This window comes from Leuciscus leuciscus (assembly GCF_965113295.1).
Source record: "Leuciscus leuciscus genome assembly, chromosome: 20".
Classification (NCBI taxonomy): domain Eukaryota; kingdom Metazoa; phylum Chordata; class Actinopteri; order Cypriniformes; family Leuciscidae; genus Leuciscus; species Leuciscus leuciscus.
In genome coordinates, this window is record NC_138744.1 from 25,077,277 (window position 1) to 25,097,170 (window position 19,894).

The window sequence follows — 19,894 nt, forward strand, 5'->3', positions numbered from 1 at the left end:
GGGGGGAAAGGGTCGTCTTGAAAAAGACGCCCGGCTCTTTTAGTGCAATGAGAGTGTGTGTCGCGGCGGCGAACACACACACATACACAAAACACAGTAGCAGAGAAAAGGATATGTACGCCGGAAAGCGTCAGCAGGAACGGCGACTGAAGGCGGCGAGTTGTCGACCGGCAGCTTCAGATGCAGATAAATCCCGCTGGGTGCTTGAGTCAGACGGCGCGGCTTCCTCTCAGGATCCGCTGAAGAGATAAAAAACTGACCAAACCAGCCTCTCGGGGCCGTATTTATAGCCCTAGCCCTAGCCCCACCCGCTTTCGGGGCCTCTATCGATAGGCTGGTGCAGTTGCCGCAGAGCAGCCTATGGGCGCGCGAGCTGTCTCGCCCATGTCTGCAACGGGGTGTCAGGAAGATGTGTTAACTTTGTTCCATCACTATGTCCACACTACCACCTCCAGAACACAAGCTGGAGGGGCGACAGAAGAGGGAATGGGAACCCAGTAACAATCTCCTCTTCTGTACTACCCATTCACATCCAACATTTGAGGATAGAAGAAAGGAGCATATCACTACTACTTCCATCCTTTCAGTACTGACGAGGGCAACAGATGAGGAAGTGGGATGCGAACAGAGGTATTGCCCACTATACACTCACCTAAAGGATTATTAGGAACACCATACTAATACTGTGTTTGACCCCCTTTCGCCTTCAGAACTGCCTTAATTCTACGTGGCATTGATTCAACAAGGTGCTAAAAGCATTCTTTAGAAATGTTGGCCCATATTGATAGGATAGCATCTTGCAGTTGATGGAGATTTGTGGGATGCACATCCAGGGCACGAAGCTCCCGTTCCACCACATCCCAAAGATGCTCTATTGGGTTGAGATCTGGTGACTGTGGGGGCCATTTTAGTACAGTGAACTCATTGTCATGTTCAAGAAACCAATTTGAAATGATTCGAGCTTTGTGACATGGTGCATTATCCTGCTGGAAGTAGCCATCAGAGGATGGGTACATGGTGGTCATAAAGGGATGGACATGGTCAGAAACAATGCTCAGGTAGGCCGTGGCATTTAAACGATGCCCAATTGGCAATAAGGGGCCTAAAGTGTGCCAAGAAAACATCCCCCACACCATTACACCACCACCACCAGCCTGCACAGTGGTAACAAGGCATGATGGATCCATGTTCTCATTCTGTTTACGCCAAATTCTGACTCTACCATCTGAATGTCTCAACAGAAATCGAGACTCATCAGACCAGGCAACATTTTTCCAGTCTTCAACTGTCCAATTTTGGTGAGCTCGTGCAAATTGTAGCCTCTTTTTCCTATTTGTAGTTGTAACGTGAACGCATTGAAGCAACTGCCATGTGATTGGTTGATTAGATAATTGCATTAATGAGAAATTGAACAGGTGTTCCTAATAATCCTTTAGGTGAGTGTATATCAGCCCATTTAGTTACAGAGGAAGCACATAGCTACCACTTCCATACCTCCAGTACTGGAATGGCGACAGATGAAACAGTGAGACGTGAGCAGCACTTTTGCCCACCTGTTAAATCTATATCAGCCTATTACTTATGATTACAGAAGCAGCACATCGCTACAACCTTCATATTTGCTTGATCGGAAGGGGTAAACAGCCGAGAGTGTGGGACCCGAGCGGAGGTCTTGCACATTCTCTACTGAAACACCTAGATTAACCCAGTGGATGTGTCTACCCGTACCAAGCGAAATTGTGGGACGCACATGGCGGTATTAGCACCGCTAATTATGCAACAGCGATTATGCCCACTCACACCATCAGTTCTGCAACGAAGAGAGCCTGTGCTAACATCCCGCACTTCCAGTAATAATAAGTACGACAGATAAGGAAATGAGACGTGTGTGGCAGAGCTGCTCATTATCTTACTTTGTAATCACCCCCAACAGGGAGGAGATTAAAACGATCTTCGTACCTTGACTCAGAGAGATAAACAGAACAACCATGGGATGCGAGTTGCTGTATTGCCCAATCTGTTCCTCTGTTTCTCCAAATATTACAAATAGGGACATGTATCAAAATCAACTCCATGCTGGAAATGGCTTATGGGCGAGCAGTGGACTTTACTACACCCACTTCCCTCCTGAACTGTGTGCAAGCGACTGAAGAAAGAGTGCCCAGTCCCTTCTTCCAGCGCTGCACAGCTGTGTGTGCAATTTGCAAACAAAAGTGAGACTGCTATCCTAGCTTCATTATTTAAAAAACACACTGGCACCTTAAGAGGATTAAATGATCAAATGAAATGATCAAATTTGTGAGAAAGTTGTGAGTGCTCACCTTTTTCAACTGAGGTGAAAATCGATCTCTCTAGATACATCTTGTCACGATCACCTTCACCGTCACTGCCATCATCATCATCATCTTCACCGTCGCCGTCATCGTCACCATCACTATTACTGTCACTGTCATCTATTAGTCTCCGTCCGCACTACAGTTCCCAGCAGCCTCCTTGGCCCACACCTGCACCTCCTCTACCATTACCCGCACCTGCCAGCGATCATCATTATCATCAGAGCTGTCTGTCATTATCTAGTTATCATCTGTGTATTTAAGTTCACGCTTGATCTGTCATTCCTTGTCTGATCTCGTATGTGTTGGTTGTTTTCTTTATCACCTAATGGTTTAAATAAATGATCTTATCTTGAATTTATCATCTAGTAAGTCTTCGCCATGGCCACATGAAGGGACGTCTCCGCCGAAGTGTCGTCTCCGCCATGGCCACCCAAAGGGACGTATCCGCCATGGCCGCCTACTCAGCTTGACCCGCCATGGCCTTATGCTCAGCCTGATCTGCCCTGACCTCCTGTACTGCCGTTACCGTCCTGGAGTCTTCAGTTCTGGTTCACCCCCCTGTGGAAGACTCCATTGGGTAAGAGAGAAACATAAACCACTTAATTGGGGAAATGGAAAGATGCAAAATAAGATACACCAGTGTTTTGTGAAGTTTATTCTATATATCATCTTTTTACTGCTTTAGTTAATTTTACTCTAATTAATTCCTTTATAACTGTTTTAATTTCCCTTGCTTTTATTTTGTGCTTTTTTTCTATGCAAAGCACTTTGCCATAGTGTGAAATTTTAATTCCTTTCTATGTAAAGCGTTTTGAATAACTGTTTTAATTTTCCTTGCTTTTATTTTGTGATTATTTTTATTCCTTTCTATGTAAAGCACTTTGAATTGCCATAGTGTATGAAATGTGTTATATAAATAAACTTGCCTTGTCTTGCCTAAATATATTGCCATTCTCATTCAGCAAATAGTGTGTAAATGCACAGGAAGTGCATAGCCCCATCACCACAGACAAAAAAGGGTAATAACATCACCCTTCATTTTAAACCAAAATGTGTTTCATGAGTTCGCTCTTACAAATAAATCAGATAGAATAAATGGCATGCATATTTTGCATGCTATCCGAGGAGAGGGCTCCGAGCTCTGTATTTGGCCCGAAACCACAGTACTCCCCCGTATTCCTGGCTGTGATAGGAACAAGCCAAGAGTGAGGAGTCTGGTTGGTGGAGGGATGCTGAAAAACTGTAGAGGAATGTAGGTGAGTCGACTATGTATCTATATATAGGCCTCCTCTCATGCTGATAGGATAGATGTTTTGATTGCTGATGACATGTTGATTGGATAGATTCCTTCTGAACTTTGTCAATGAAACATCATATTGTATAAATAAAATGTTAAGATCCCCTCAGGGAAAGGTGATGGGGAAACAGAAATGCTAGGGGATGAGACTTTCACTTAGTGGCTGAACAAGCCCAAAAGCCCTACACATCGCTTGCTGATGATTTTCTAAGTGCTCCCCTGCATCAGGATAATTAACATTCCCTGAGTAATCCACTGCGAGAGCTGGATATGAATGCTTGGTTTAGAAAACAAAGATTTCACCCAGGAAGAGTGCAATTGCCATCTGTCAAGTTCAACCATACAGATGCATAAGGGAGCAAACGCCTATGAAGCTTTCACTACTTTCACCCATCAATGCATGAGATCACCCCTCAACCAAGTCTATGATGCTTGGGTGACATCTGCACTTGGGAGAGAGCTACTACTCAATCTCAACCACATAGATTGAACCCAAGCATTGACAGCACACACATCCTAGCTAAGAGAGCAATACAATTTCTCTCTTCTGCCAAATGTGTCTTATATCCAACACTAACACAGATTTGATGACGCAGGTGGAAAAACATGGGCAGACAATGGTTTCCCCCCATGATGTCAATACCTTTCTGTTGAGATAAGGGAGAAACGGAAGGTTCGCGGGAGGTGAACGCCTATGACCCGCCAAGAAACGCTCATCCAGTCTGCCTGGAGTAGGTTCCTGCTTTCCCACCAACCAGTTTAGATTAAATCTGGCAGTAACTCATGCACAGGTGCTGGGGAGGAGGTTGTCTCACTAGACACATCTGCCTCAACTCCCGTCACATCTAGTTCCTTGGAATAACTTTGCATGCGTTTTTCCGCCCTGAAAGAGTACGACGAGTGGGCTTCCTGGTCTGGTTTGAGAGCATCGGTGATAGACCCATCTCAATCTCCTCAGCCAGATCCATCTGCGAGCCCTATAACCTTAGTCGCCGTGCTGTCTCAGCAGCAGCGGGACCCAAGCCGTGGGGTTCAGATGCCTGGCTCCCATATCCCTTAAAGAGAGCCAGGCAGGAGCAGAGCTTCCTCACTGTGAAGCGGTCACAGTGAGCACAGCCAGCCCCATCGAAGGCTGACCGAGAGTGCTCCGATTCCTAAACAAATCATGTGTATCATTTGGTTTAATAAATATGTCGCATGAAAGCATGATCTCCTAAATCTGCATGTCATTTATTTTTTTACTTCTGACACAGATGGAGATCACACACACAAACATGGTCCCTCCCTTTGGATTGGAATCTCACTTAAGATGGCGGAATACCTTGAGAGGTCCTCTTTGCAATCCATTAACGGTCGAATGTAACTTAAATTCTATTCATGCCATTTGTCCTCAGAATAGGGAAATTGCTCATTCCTAGTAAGAACTTTTAACTGGAATGCCCCCTCAAGTCAGAGCTGCGACTAAGTAAGCACAACAGCCCTAACTTCAGAATCCAATATGTTTGCTCAGCAGATCAACTGAGAACACAGTACTATCTAACCTTTATTTGTGGCCATGATACTTCAGCATTATCTGTGCAAACTACAGCTTTTATATGTGTTTGTATTATGAAAGAGCAAGCACAACAAAGGTTTGCCTGGGTGCACCTATCGTATTTTTCTGACCTGTTTAATGCAGTTAACTCGGGTGTGACATCTTCCGAGGTAAATGGAACACAGCATTAGTTCATGTTGTTCTCTCCTAGCATTAGTTTATGAAGCTCTCTCCTAATGAGCTGATGATCTGAATTTGGTTTGTTAGATAAGAGAGACGTACAAAATGTACAATGTGATGGGTTGCCAGTTCCTCTTCATTTGTCTTCTGCATGAAAGTCATGTAGCCACTTGCTTCATGAATCAGTTAAAATTTCCGGTTCATTCAATGGCCTGATCTAGCAAACCTAAAATATGATTCAGTCTAGGAGAGGCAATGTGTGAATTTGATGCTTGCTATGATTTTAGATCCTCAATGAAGTCTAGATTCACAGTCAGTGGTGATGGTGGAACTTGGCTTATTTTTTTCTAGACAAAGTGTGTACCTTGTTTAGGATTAATGTATCTTAATTCTTAGTGTAGAATTAAGATACATGAAGCCTGCGCAAGGGACACCTCTGTGAATGGCCTAGGCTTTTCACAGCAGATTTGTACCTCTTAGACTTTACCATTATGTTCATCCAGAATGTGTCCTATTTTCTATACGAATGCTTATGCAAGTGGAAATAAATAGGTTCTTTCTTAGAAGTTATAGTTAGTTATTGTTCCAAGTTTCTACCTTTCCTAGTTTTAGCTCAGATAAAGACGTTTTCTTGGTTATAATCTTTTTTTTAAGTTCTGTGATTCCTATAAGAAAAGATTCTGAAAGATCTGTCTCCTGAAACTAACAAGGTATTGGTTAGTCGTCTGGTATTCATTGTTAACATAATTATTTGCATTATGGTTTGCTTAGTCACATCCTAAATCACTAACACAGACCTGAATGGTAGTAGTTATGGAGCAGACTTTAGGCAGTTTCCTGATTGAATGCATGAATCCTTCAATGTAATGCTGTGTTCCAGATAACTTGGAATTCAAAACAACTTCGCATTTTTCCCACCTCCTACTTGGAAATAACATCTGGAACACCGCTCGAAGACAGACATACAACTTTTGAACAAGGGGCAGATCGATCAAGCCTGACCTCAGCGAGACACATCAATTGATGTCACTTCCAAGATGGCGACAAGTCCTGCTTCCAACGAGCATTGCGTGGAGCTACATTATGTCAAACATAAAAACAAATTTTGACATTAGACATTAAGTTTACATAATAATAATTTCATTTTTCTTTTCGTTAGCTGTTTTTCACATTTTTTGTAATGTTTTCTGTTTTGCCATTATTGACAAAAAACACGAAATGCACTTGTCATGGTGACATAATTTGGTCAACATGTGAATATGATGATTGTTATGCTGCGTTCACACCGGACGCGAATAGCGCGTCAAATTCGCGTCTACCGCGTCTAGTTTGACGCTTGACCACATGTGTACATTCGCGTGTCAAGAGCGAGATTGACGCGCGTAAAAACAAAAGTTTGAAGCGACATTTACGCGCGTCAGAGGCGAAAGTTTCGAAACCTGTTGGCGGCCATCTTTTTTAGATGTTTATCGAGCATTAGCATTAGCATTAATCGAGAGAGTCACCGCTCGTATATGCTCTGGAGAGCAGAAACAGCTGCGTAGGGGACATCGAAATGCACTTGTGTCATGGTGACATAATTTGGTCAACATGTGAATATGATGACTGTTACTCACTGAGGTCAGAGGTGGGAGATTTTAAGTTCTGACCTTGTCTCGAATGTGGCATATGTCCAAGCATCTTGCTGACCAACTCAACTTGCTGGCCATTAAAAAAACTTAACACTGCATCATGTCTAAGGTAAAATCAACCTTTTTATCCAGCTCCTGGTAAATTCAGTTTATAGTTTCAATTAATTTCAAAACAAATATTTAGCTAAGACCTTGAGCTTACCCTTGGATTGTTTCCAGGTTATTCATTCTCATTGCTATGCCTGGAGAAGGACAGGTTCTCCTCCAGATGTCTTAGGCCTTCTTAGATGGCTGTAGAACCTTAACTCTGCCCAAAGCCCTTCATGTGGTTGGCTCGAACTTCTAAGAAAGATGAACTGGCCCATAATGTGGCCACAGAGTGACCGTCAGTGCACCACTACTGCGGTTGGGGAGATCTCACTGCGAGTGACTCAGGAAAGAAGAGTTTTAAGGAAATGCTTTTGACAGCCCCTTAAACAAATACAGTAGGGCAAAAACCATGGTACACATTTACTGTTTTTTTTTTGTTGTTTTTTTATGTGAAATTGGATCTCTTTTTTGAATGAGAGACTTATTTCCATTCTGCACCTATCAATTTCTAGTGAAGGATTAAACAGTTTTCTCTGTTCTTATTCCAGCTACAAAACCTCGCCAGACAAATATAGTTCTAAATGCCCTGTTACTGGCAATGAATTCATTTTATTTAGCCTTTCGTGTCTGGGATGTTAGTGTAGTCAAATCATCTGCTCGTCTAGCCTTTGAGGAGAGTTTTGTCTTTAACTAATTTTATACAGATAAAGGGAAGTAGTGTTTGTATGTCCTTCATATCAAATTAATAAATGACAATTCCACTAAATTAGCCGGTTGCACCAGCAGTGCATACAAATCTGAATTTGGCCTACCAGCATACTGTAAATGGGCACTAAGGGGGCCTTCACACTGGGCAATTTTTTTGCAGACTGAGTGGGATTGTTCCCGGCATTCCCCGCAGCATAGGTCACTTAACTACTGAACCCTAGTGCATTTTCATTCATCTTGCTTCATCACAAATCTTGGATGAGTTGAATCAGTTGTGTTTGATCAGAGCGAAATCTAAAATGTGCAGTGCTGGGGGTACTCCAGGACCAGGGTTGGAAACCACTGCCCTAAGACCTTAATCACTTGGAGCGAACTAAAGTTTTCCCCAAAAGCCTAAGCATACCTATATAGACTGCAAAAAAATAAATAATTTGAATCATAATAAATAATGCTAACATTAGTTAACTACTTTATCTAACATTAACTAACAATGAGAAATACTTCTAAAGCATTTATTAATCTTAGTTCATGTTAATTTCAACATTTACTGTAATAATACATTACTAAAATCAAAAAATCTCTTAATATTTTTCATGGACCAGAGCTAATATGAACTAACAATTTACTGTTGTCTTTTAAACTAACATTAACAGAGATTAAAACTGTAACAAATGTATTGCTTATAGTAAGTTAATGCATTAAATGATGTTCGGGAGGAGCACGTTCAGATAATTAACACGAGTGGAGAGCACTCCGCAATCAACAATAAGAGGTGTATATATATTCAGTAGTCTCACCTCAATTCATTGACAGATTAACAGCATCCCTCCACCACCCCTTCTCCACACTTCTAGTCCTAACCATTTACATACGGGAGGAGTACTCTGGGTTCGGGCCGAGCTCGGAGCTCTCCCCCCGGACAGCACGCCAAATACGCATTAAACTTTACTCCCTTTAATTGTATGTTAGTGTGAACTCGTGAACTAATGTTAACTAATGAGACTTTATTGTAAAGTGTTACCACAACTCTTTTTTTATTATGATTTTTTTTTATTCCATTTTATAGGTTTATAGGTATGCTAAGGCTGTAGAAGAAAACTAAAAAATGACAGAAATGAAAATGACTAAACATACAAAACTATACAATTAACAATGTGTAAAAAACAGTAATAAGATGGTTGTGTGTATAAGTTATGCGTAATATGCTGTTACATCACAATCGTGTTTCATTGTGGTATATGAAGCTGCCTGAAGTGACTCGCTACGAAGATAAGGGTTTGTCAATATAAAATTGGCCTACGGTGGCCGAGAGAGCTCAACGCGCTGCAATTTAAGAAAACGCATGCAAATAGAAAAAACTACTGCAAATTAAGAAAACATCTTCATCAGTTTTGTGCTCCAAATACTTACAACACAACCAAATACAGAAACGCGCTGCAAAAGGTCACAACACAAACAAATACAGAAATGCGCTGCAAAAGTTCACAACACAACCAAATACAGAAATGCACTGCAAATAGCACAGAACACAAAATGTTTTCAGGGGACCCCAATAAGTGACGAACCTGGCTGTGTACAGCCGATGTACGATCAACGACTGTCTGAATTCAATCACTCGTTTTCATTCACTCCTTCAAGTGAACTGTATGTGGACTAACGTAGGGATTAATGAATGAGGGTTTAGGGGGAAATTTCGGATTCAGCCAACGTTATTTCCTCATTATTTTCACCTGGGATGCTTCCATGACAACGCAGCACAGTGTCCATAAGCTGAATAGCTGTTCTTACGACAGAAATGTCTCATTATTGTTGTTAACATAACTGTTGCAAATAAATGTATACAAAAAAGTTTTTTATAATATGCTTTATTTATCTGTGTGTGAGTGTCTTTAAAACGTAAAAAATTGCTGTCTCATCTTTGGACTCTACATTACCTAACATTTCTCACCTATGAAACTTATTTACAGTAAATATAATATTACAAAAATGTTACTGGTGTAGACAACGCATTCTCATCCTTGGGCGTCATAATACTGACGCTTTTGACATTTCGTCTACATCGAACGCACATGGCACCCTTTAGGGTCAATATGAGACTCACAGAGCTTTGTTCAGTTATGGGTAGGTTTAGGTCTAGTGTAGGGATAGGCTTAGACCGCTAGGAGGCGCCTTCTGGCCCATTTCTATCTGCGTCTCATATTGACGCTAAAGGGTGCCATGTGCGTTCGATGTAGACGAAATGTCAAAAGCGTTAATATATGACGCCTTAGGATGAGAACGGGCTGGTGTAGATTATAATCTAGCCTACATCAGTAACATTGTACACATTTTTATTATATCTTAACCTCATGTTCTTTTTCTCTATCTTTTTTCTATTTTAGTTTTAGTTTTCAGCTCTTTGTTAACTCCAATACATTTTGTATATTGTATACAAAGTTGTATGTCATAAGCATGTAATCTCTGTATGTTTTGCAAGAAAAAAAGTTTAAAATAAAGCATAATAAAAGACACATTGAGCAATAAGCATGTCCCAACCGGGTTCATCACTTATTGGGGTCCCCTGAAAATATTTCCGTTGTGTTCTGTGCTATTTGTCGCACAAATAGTGCGTTTCTGTATTTGGTTATGTTGTGAAACTGATGAAGATGTTTTCTTAATTTGCGGGTGTTTTTCTATTTGCATGTGTTTTCTTTGCAGCGCTCTCTCGGCCACCGTACTTCCCTCATCCACTTGGAACACACTTCAAAATGGTGACGGGGATTCCCCCTAGATGAAGTTCTTAGAGAAGTTTGCAAGTGTATTTCTAAAAATGTAGTGGAATGCACCCAGGACTTTTCACATTCATGTAAATCCCACCACAGTTCCAGGGTCTAGTTGTGCTCTCGTGTCCGCATAACAGCTTTTACATTACAGTGTTCATGTGAACTAAACTTCCAGCACAAGTTACAAAAGCTAAAGTTTCCCACAAAAACTGAGGTTAATTAACTTAGTTCATTACATTTGTAAAAGTTAATAAGAAATAACTCTCTTGGAATACACTTTCCATTTGCATGATGCATAGCATGCATGTTTCTTATTTCTCAAATGTATGTTGTTGTTTTTTAAGGGAGGGACAGACTAATGAACAGGGGCAGACAGATGAACAGAGAAAGACAAATAGATGGATATATTGTGAATTGTTCTTAATAATGGTCTTGTTTACTGCACATTGAGTTCAATAACATGAGTTTTAGTGTTTTTCAATAAAAGCATCACACTTCATATAAATATGTTAATTTGCATTACATTTTTTGTAATTGGTTAAAATACAAGGATTGTTTAATTGATTTAATAAATTGATTGTTTCAATCTTTTTGAAGATAGTATGGCACTTTAATTTTTTGGCAAATAAATGACTGGACTTATTATGCGCTACATGGTAGAATTATATATGTCAGATATCAAACACTGTCTTGATTAATTTTCCATTACAGACTTATGTTTGTTTCCATATTTGATATGGATGAAAACAAATCCATATGAAAATAATTATTTTAAAAGACAGCTAGAAAAATCAGGTAAATCTGTGCTGATGCAAACCGTGCCAGAAGCTTTTCTGTCATGTTTTGATGGAAATATACCCCATGGAAAATGCTTACAAAGATAGTTTTGGGATATAAGACAGTTAAAATGCCAGAAGTCCTTTTGGAAACACCATCAGTTTTGATCATTCAGTTTCTCTATTTGTTGAGAGGTATTGGATTCTGAAAGAAAGATGGATAATAATATCCCAAAGCTATAGTCCTACAGTGTATGGGAGTGCCATGGACAATACACAGGAAGGAGGGAAGCCAACCCAAATTGTGGTGATTCAACATTTCCTCTGGCAGGAGATTAGAATAAAATTCATGACTTTTCTGTCAATCCAGTTCAACAGCTTCACTGATGTCTGAATATGCAAGAAATGGTGACCTTCATGAAGTGATTTCTTTCTGAAGGCATTGCTTACTGAGGGGGTGAGAGGTGTTACAGAGGAAGGCAGTATGTGAGGCTTATTTTGGTAGGTCTCCACCTGTAGATGGGTCTCTACAGAGAGAGCATTGCTTGACCACATTCTCGTTTTGGATTGCAAACACCAGGCACAAAACATACATTCATGTGAAATGGATTTTTTTTTTAAAGACAGAAAACAAGAACTTCCCTTCATTTGTTTACTTTCTTCAACCGTGAGTTTTTACTCTTGGCAGTGAACTGTCTAACACATAAATGAAAGCTATGATGTTTGTTTGAAATGCATAGTGGTGAATTCTGGGCAAGCATGGTCTGAAAGCTATTTTGTTTTAAGGTAGGTGCCATGGATTGTAGGCTGCGCTATCACATTACAATTTAAAGGAACTGATATGGGAATAAATCTTGAGATCAGAGACAGCTGCTTTGCCACTTCACTGCCCACTCAGTCAATAGCTTACAAGACAGCGTTTTTGAATGAAGTATTTCCAAAAAAAAAAAAAAAAAAAAAACATTTCAGACAGACTTCCAAGCCATCTTGACATCACATCTCATGATCTAAAACTAATTCAAGTCAAACCCGAGACCAGAACAGGGTTGAGTCTGAGTCTGAACAACTCACACTTTGTAAATATGCTTCCCTTGAGTGAATGAAGCCTCGTTTCTGAGTAAACTGCAACACTGAGTATCTGACCTCCCTCGATGCCCTCGGGATATTTCTGCCAACCCTGCATCCTTTGATGTTTCGGGACACAGAAATTACTGGAGGTTTATCTGCCACAACTTCGCTCACCAGCGATCTTTTACTCCAGCCTGTTCGGTCAGTGCCTGCTAGTGTGTCAAGTCAGTTCAGTCACCTTTATTCATAATGCACTTTTTACAATGCAGATTGTTTCAAAACAGCTTTGTATTTTCTTAGCAATGATAACAGGAAAATATGTTTGTTTCGGCTGTACAGCAGATCTAAAAGAAAATAGTGTCATAGTCCAGCTTAAGTAAGTTCAGTTATGGTTAATTTTTGTTGTAAAAAAAGTTAATTTAGTTAGTTATCGGTTCCACTTTATTTCGATAGTCCACTTTAAACATTCTATTAACTTTAACTTTGCAACTACATGTCAACTAACTCTCATTAGAGTATTAGTAGACTGTTAGGTTATGGTTAGGTGTTAAGGTTTGGGTTAGGAGAATAAGTTGACTTGTAGTTGCCAAGTTACTTATAGTCAGTAGAATATCTGTTGGGGGACCATCAAAATAAAGTGTTAGCAGATGTTAAGCATACAGTTTATTAATACTGTAATGACAGTTAGTTGACATGTAGTTGCAAAGTTACTTATAGTTAGTAGAATGTCTAAAGTGGAATATCGAAATAAAGTGTTACCAATTTATCTATAAGGCCAGAAAAGTAGTATGTTGAGGGTTGATTTGTAGGGAAGGACTACATGCCTGCGCACATATATTCAAATGCGCATACCTATAGACTGAACTCGTAATATGCATGAGCACTGGTTCGCGTTTCTGAAGTTTGTGCAGAAAGAATAACTTAAGAGTTTTCTGTTAAAACGGTGTCGTGTTAGCGGCCCCTAAGTTAATAACTAATGATCGTTGCGACGGAAGTGAATCAATCAAACTTTAGCTGGACAATAACTTTATTCTAGGGCTGCTATAAAGCCAAATCACTTTACTTTAATTTCCTATTATCATTGTAAAGCTGCTTTGGAACAATCTACATTGTTAAAAGCGCTATATAAATGAAGATGACTTGACTTGACTTGACTTATCTATACAGCCGCTCTGAAGAAAACAGTGACGTCATCATCCAGCTCAGTTCTACCAGAAAGACTTGAGAGGCAAAATAACATAACAAGTATGCATTTATTAACAGCCCAGCAAGCAAGTATTATGATATAAATGTATTTGGCTCAGGCCCCGTCCGTAGCTCGCAATCCGAGGGTCCGGACTCTGCATTTCCTGCCTGAAGACGAAGGCAGGGGCGCAGCCGACCCCCTTGGAGGTATGGGAAGGGACCATCCTGATGGTGGTGGGAGGATTGAGTTGAATGTAGGCGTCAGCATCTGCAAACTCAGACATGTGTAAGTTCCGATATTTTATACTACAAGTATTAGAACATGATTGGATAGATGAGAAGGTAATATGTGACGTAACAGTTGAGTCTTACCGGCAGAAGTTACGCTAAAGCTTTCATTTCAGTTCTCATTTAATTGGTGTCAATGCAATGCAGTGTGCTGATTTGGAGCACCGGACAGGCCAGCTCTATTTCAAATATTGAAAATATATACACCTTTTTCAGATCATTTGACAGGTTGGCAACTACTGCCAAATGTATCTCATTTACCCCTTTTCCACCAAAAAAGAACTGGTTCGGAACTGGTGCTGGTTCAAAGTTGGTTCAACTTGCAAACCTTCTCAGAACCTGTTTGTTTTCCCACTGACTAGAGAGCCCAGCGGACGACGTTGTTACGTCACTGTGTACGTTACCATACGTCTTAGCTTTCCCAGAAACGTTTGCGCCAACTTCAGGCATAACAATTACAATGGCGAACTACATCGTCTTTCTGCAAATGTTTCTCCTGGCTTTGCGATCCTATATTGGGGTTCAGAAGAAGACGTTTAGAACACATTTGTGCTGCTCGTCTGGATTACTATAGACGGAGGTACGTTACGTTCGAGAAGAAATTCGACAATAACCCCTTTTGGTGGAAAAGGGGTAATTGGGTCCTGAATATTATAAAGAAAGTTTACAGGATTCAGTTTGCCTCTCGTCCTCCTCATTTTAACAATGTAGTGCCCACGGAGGTGCACAAAGGACAAGTTCCCCTCAAGAGTCTCTCTTGGACAAAGAGGCCATAGAGTACATACCCCTTCCCGAGAGGGAGTCGGGCTTTTACAGCTGATACTTTTTAGTACCCAAGGAGGACAGGAGGCTGCGTCCGATTTTAGATCTGTGTGGCCTGAACCGTACTCTGCGGACATACAGGTACAAGATGCTAACAAGTGGTGTTTAGGTCAAAGACTAAATCTCAAGAAGAGTGTGCTGTCTCTGAGTCAGAGAACAACTTTTATAGGGGTAGTATGGGATTCAACCATGATGCAGGCACAGTTGAATCCTGCACATGTAGATTCGATTATTGCTGCTGTGGGCAGTGTTAGGCTTGGCCAATATCTGTCAGTCTTTCAGGATGTGTACACAATTGTAGTTCGTTCACTTGGTTCGTTTGGTCCAGACAAAAAAGAAAAAAAGAAAAAAAAATCTAGTCTTGGTCTGCTTAGTGTTCAGTTAGGTATTTTTATCACCAAACCAAAAGATACCAAACCTAAAAGCACGGGGATACGTTCACAACCTGATTGGTCAGCTTTTATGACATAGAGCCTATTTTGAAATACTTACTGAACATCCAAAACAATGCTGTGTTCTAGGCTAAATGTGCTCGTTGTATGTGTGTAGCCTGCATATGATGATATTTTCACCTGCTGAGAACTCGTGAAGAGCTTATAAAATGTGTAAAGGAGTCAAAACAGTAGCAGGAATCCCTACGTCACACACACAAATGATCTGCTGCGAGGAGACATGGTTTTGATCCTTTACCGAACTGTGATGGGCAACATTGCAACTATGACGAGAGAAAAAAAAATTTGCAAGAGCATTCTATCCTTTTTAGGGTCTCATCTTCCTGTTTTTGGTTCGTTTACATGTCTTTGGTCCGTGTTGCGTTCATATATCATTCGAACTGCACTAGAGTTTGTTTGGAATCGATATTACCAAAATGAAATTCGATGATACATTTCAGTGTTACATATTCCCTGTGTGGACTTTTATGATGAAATATTTCCTGTTTCTTGTGCCATGCTTTGTAGTCTGTTTGTAATCCAATTGTTCATTGGTTCTCCCTTGATTAGTCTCCCCAGGTGTGTCTTGTTTACTTGTAAAGCTTGTTACTCCTGTATATATAGCCCTTGTGTTTCACTCTTTCTTTGTCAGTTGTTGAAGGTGATGGTCCCTGTTTTTTCCTTTGTTTTTCATGTTGCTTATCGTTTGTATACTTGTTTCTTTATTAAATACCCCTGCATGTAGATCTATGCCTCAGCCTGACCATTTTAATGGATTTAGCAGGAGGTGATCGGGAACCAGTCAGCATTCTCTGCTCCATTGTTCAGAATGGCCGTCCCATTGAGGACTATGTGGGAGACTTTTTTAGCTTGCTGTCACCTTGCTCCCTTGGATGAGGTCATGCTAGTTATATAGCATGCCTTTAAGCTAGATTTTTATTATTTTTTGTTCATTGGTAAAAAAAATGTATTATGCTTTAATATTTGTTTTGCACGAGTGTTGCCTTTTTCCACCTTTGTTGCCATTGGCTTGGCTTGCTTAGATGGGGACATTAAATTTAACACTTAATTTAATATTCAGCAAAAATAGTGATCTGCCTGCATTGAGACTATTATACAAGAACTGAACTGAGCTGGGCAATGACATCACGGTTTACTCCAGAGCGGTTACATACAGTGCTATGCATAAGTTTAGACACCCATGCTAAAGTTGCCAATCTCTAGGTATGGTGAAGGCTATGTGATGATGTGGGGCTATTTTAATTCCAAAGGCCAAGGGAACTTCATCAGGATGCATAGTATCCTGGATCCATGAAGTAACTGGCCTTTAAAAATAAAAATCTTTAAAACAAAAAAAAACAAAAATTATGCACCCTGTATTTTAAGGAAGAACATTTATTTATTTACGATACATTATTCATTCACAAAGAAAATTGGTGTCCTTAAAGGTTGGATTTTTCCTAATTTTTTTAATTAAGGCATTAAGTTCAATTTCCAAAAGATGATTTTTTTTTCCTCTTTTTAGTCAACTTTAGCATGGGTGTCTAAACTTGTGCATAGCACTGTATTTATAAATTCCCTCCACCACCCCTTCTCCACACTTCTAGTCCTAACCATTGACATATGGGGGGGGAGTACTCTGGGTTTGGGCCGAAATCTGAGCTCGGAGCCCTCCCCCCGGATAGAACGGCAAATACGCATTCAACTTTACTCCCTCTAAAGCTCCTTTCACACAGCGCTTTGAACCCGGGAAATTGCCGGCAAATTGCCAGAGTGCCTTCTGTGTGAACACAAACACGACCCGGGATTGATGCCGGGATCGATGCCGGGTTGGGGACCTAGTAACATTGCCGTGTTCAGTCCCCGAACGCGCGCTGTGTGAACAAAAGCCGTAATAATGCCGTGTCGTAGTGATGACGCTGAAGCGCGGGATTCCTTCACTCTGGGCCACTAGTTGGTTCGCGTAGTGTTTTTGCGCTGCGCGTCACACACATGACCAGCGTCGGCCAATAGTGAGCCTACGTGGTGACGTGTAACACAGACGCGCTGCGCAAAAACACTTACGAGGCCCAGAGAGAAGGAAATGAATAGTGGAATAAAGTCGTTATTTTTGTTTGTTTTTGCGCACAAAAAGTATTCTCGTCGCTTGATATACTTAAGATTGAGCCACTGTAGTCACTTGGACTATATTAACGATCTCTTTAATAACTTTTCTGGGCCAGCAAGTTTGGGCCACCTAGCAGCCTACGGAGAAGTTATCAGCTCTCAGATTTCATCAAAAATATCTTAATTTGTGTTCCGAAGATGAACGAAGGTCTTACGCGGTTGGAACAACATGAGGGTGAGTAATTACTGACAGAATTTTCATTTTTGGGTGAACTAACCCTTTAAGACGCTGCTGACACATTACAAGTCACATCAATGTCACGTGTCTTTACGGGTTGTGTGTGAACGCACTCTCGGATTCCGGAAAATCACTGGCAGTGTGAATAAACCAAAATCAAACGAACCCGGGTCAAATCCCGGGTCACTTTATCCGTGTATTTTCCGGAATCTCTGTGTGAAAGGGGCTTAATTGTGTGTAAGTGTGAACTCGTGAACCCTACTCCCCCGCAAAAAGACCGGAATGCGGGGAGACGCTCGCAGATGGAGTCCTCAATGAAGTTCTCAAAAGTCCTCAATGGCAAAATGGATCTGAAAATGAGGGCCGTTATTACTAAGAGGGCTTCGTCAAAGAAGAAGTCCTGACGCCATCAGTGTCAGCCTTCTGAGGGCAGACCCTCTGGGGAAAGACGGTTTCCACCTCATTATATGTGGGCCGTTCTGCCAACCCCCTGGCTAAACCTGGCTAAAACCAGACAATTACATTACTTTAAATGAGTCCACCCCCCAAGATTACTGTTATAAAAACGAGCCACGTCTGAAAGGAAAAGGGGGTGGTGTTGCTGTAATCTATAGTAATATCTTCAGAATTACTGAGAAGTCTAGTTTCAAATATAATTATTTTGAAGTGTTAGAGCTTAATGTTACACTATCTAGTGTAAATGATAAATCGCGCTTGACATTTGTGCTAGTAACAGGCCACCAGGGCACTATACAGACTTTGTCAAAGAATTTGCTGACTTTCTATCAGAGTAGATACTGGCTGCAGATAAAGTCCTAATTGTTGGATGAAGCAGATAAAGTCATTTATTATTTTAATATACATATAGATAATGAAAAGATGCATTGGAATTGGCATTTAGAGACATTCTGAACTCTATTGGAGTTAGACAACATGTGTCAGGACTCACTCATTGTCATAATCATACTTTTGATCTCATATAGTCACATGGAATCAATGTTAATACCGTTGAAATTCTGCAGCAGAGTGATGACATCTCAGATCATTATCTAGTCTTGTGCATACTCCATTTAGCCAAGGTTGCAAAGCTGACTCTGTGTAACAAATATGTTAGAAGTAGAACTATCACTTCTGCCACTAAAGATTGCTTTATTAAAGGTCCCATGACATGCTACTTTTTGTAGGCTTTAATATAGTCATTAGTGGTCCCTAGTACTGTATCTGAAATCTCTTTCCAAAAATTCAGCCTCGGTGCAGAATTATAGCCACTACAAGCCAGTCCCAGAATGAGCTTCCTTCAGACAGGCCGTTTCGGTGTCTGTAGCTTCAAATACTAATGAGGAGGAGAAAGGCGGCGCAAGGTGGAGGGTGGGTGTTGCCTTGACCATCTTGCGCAACGGTAACGTGGCGTGCATGTTTACGTTGGATATGTTGCAATGGCACGAAGACACGCAGTCTTTCAAGCATTTCAGTTTGACCCAGAATCTGATCCAGATGGAGAAGCAACGGATGAAGAAGTTGCAACTCAGCGGCTCCAGCAGGACGTTTCCGAATGGTTAGTTTAAAATATTATGTCTGGATACGGTACTTTATTCGGATGGTTTACAGTTATCATCATGTAGCTAACGCTAACCTACTGTTGCCTTTTCATGAGATCTGTAACGTCTGTAATTTATCTTATTACAATTACATCAAGCTCTGCGATCTTGAAATGCGGATATCGCGCGCGCCATGTAACCAACAGGAAAACGGTTATCCAAATAACAAAGACGTGTACAACACTCGCGTTACAGTGTGTGTATTCACACACATAAACTGCATAGCTGCATAGCTAATGTTACAGCCACATTCTACGTGTAAAATCTAGGTAACCATAAACAGTAAAGCAACACACTTATATATCATTAGTTGTCCGAGGTGTGTAGCTGAGCCAAAGAGAGTGATCCAGACTTTAGTTTCAGACGTTCAGCAAGCCCAGCTCTGTATTGACCCTTCGGTGTTCATTTGTACATCCAATTATTGAGCAATTGTTATGCTTCGCTCGCTCAAAAGCCATAATATCTCTCGTGGACAAACTAAAATCGCGCGCGCGCGCGTTCCTACTTCCTAGCTCATTTTCTCATGGGCGGAAAATATTCTCTGGGCGGGCAAAGCAGAGACAGGGGAGGTAACATTTCCTCCTTATGACGTCATAAGGAGGAGATTCAAGATCAGCGCGTATGAGCCTCCATTTTCTCAAAGGCAGAGAAAGATAGCAAAAGCTCGATTTACACCGATTGAAATTTTTTGAAACTTGGGGACCATATACAGGCTAGGGGAACTCATATTAATGTTAAAAAACCTCAGAAAGTGACAATTTCATGTCATGGGACCTTTAATAATATTCCTGATCAGTTTAATGTCCTCAGCATCCCAGATAGCTTGGAATAACTCGATATTGTG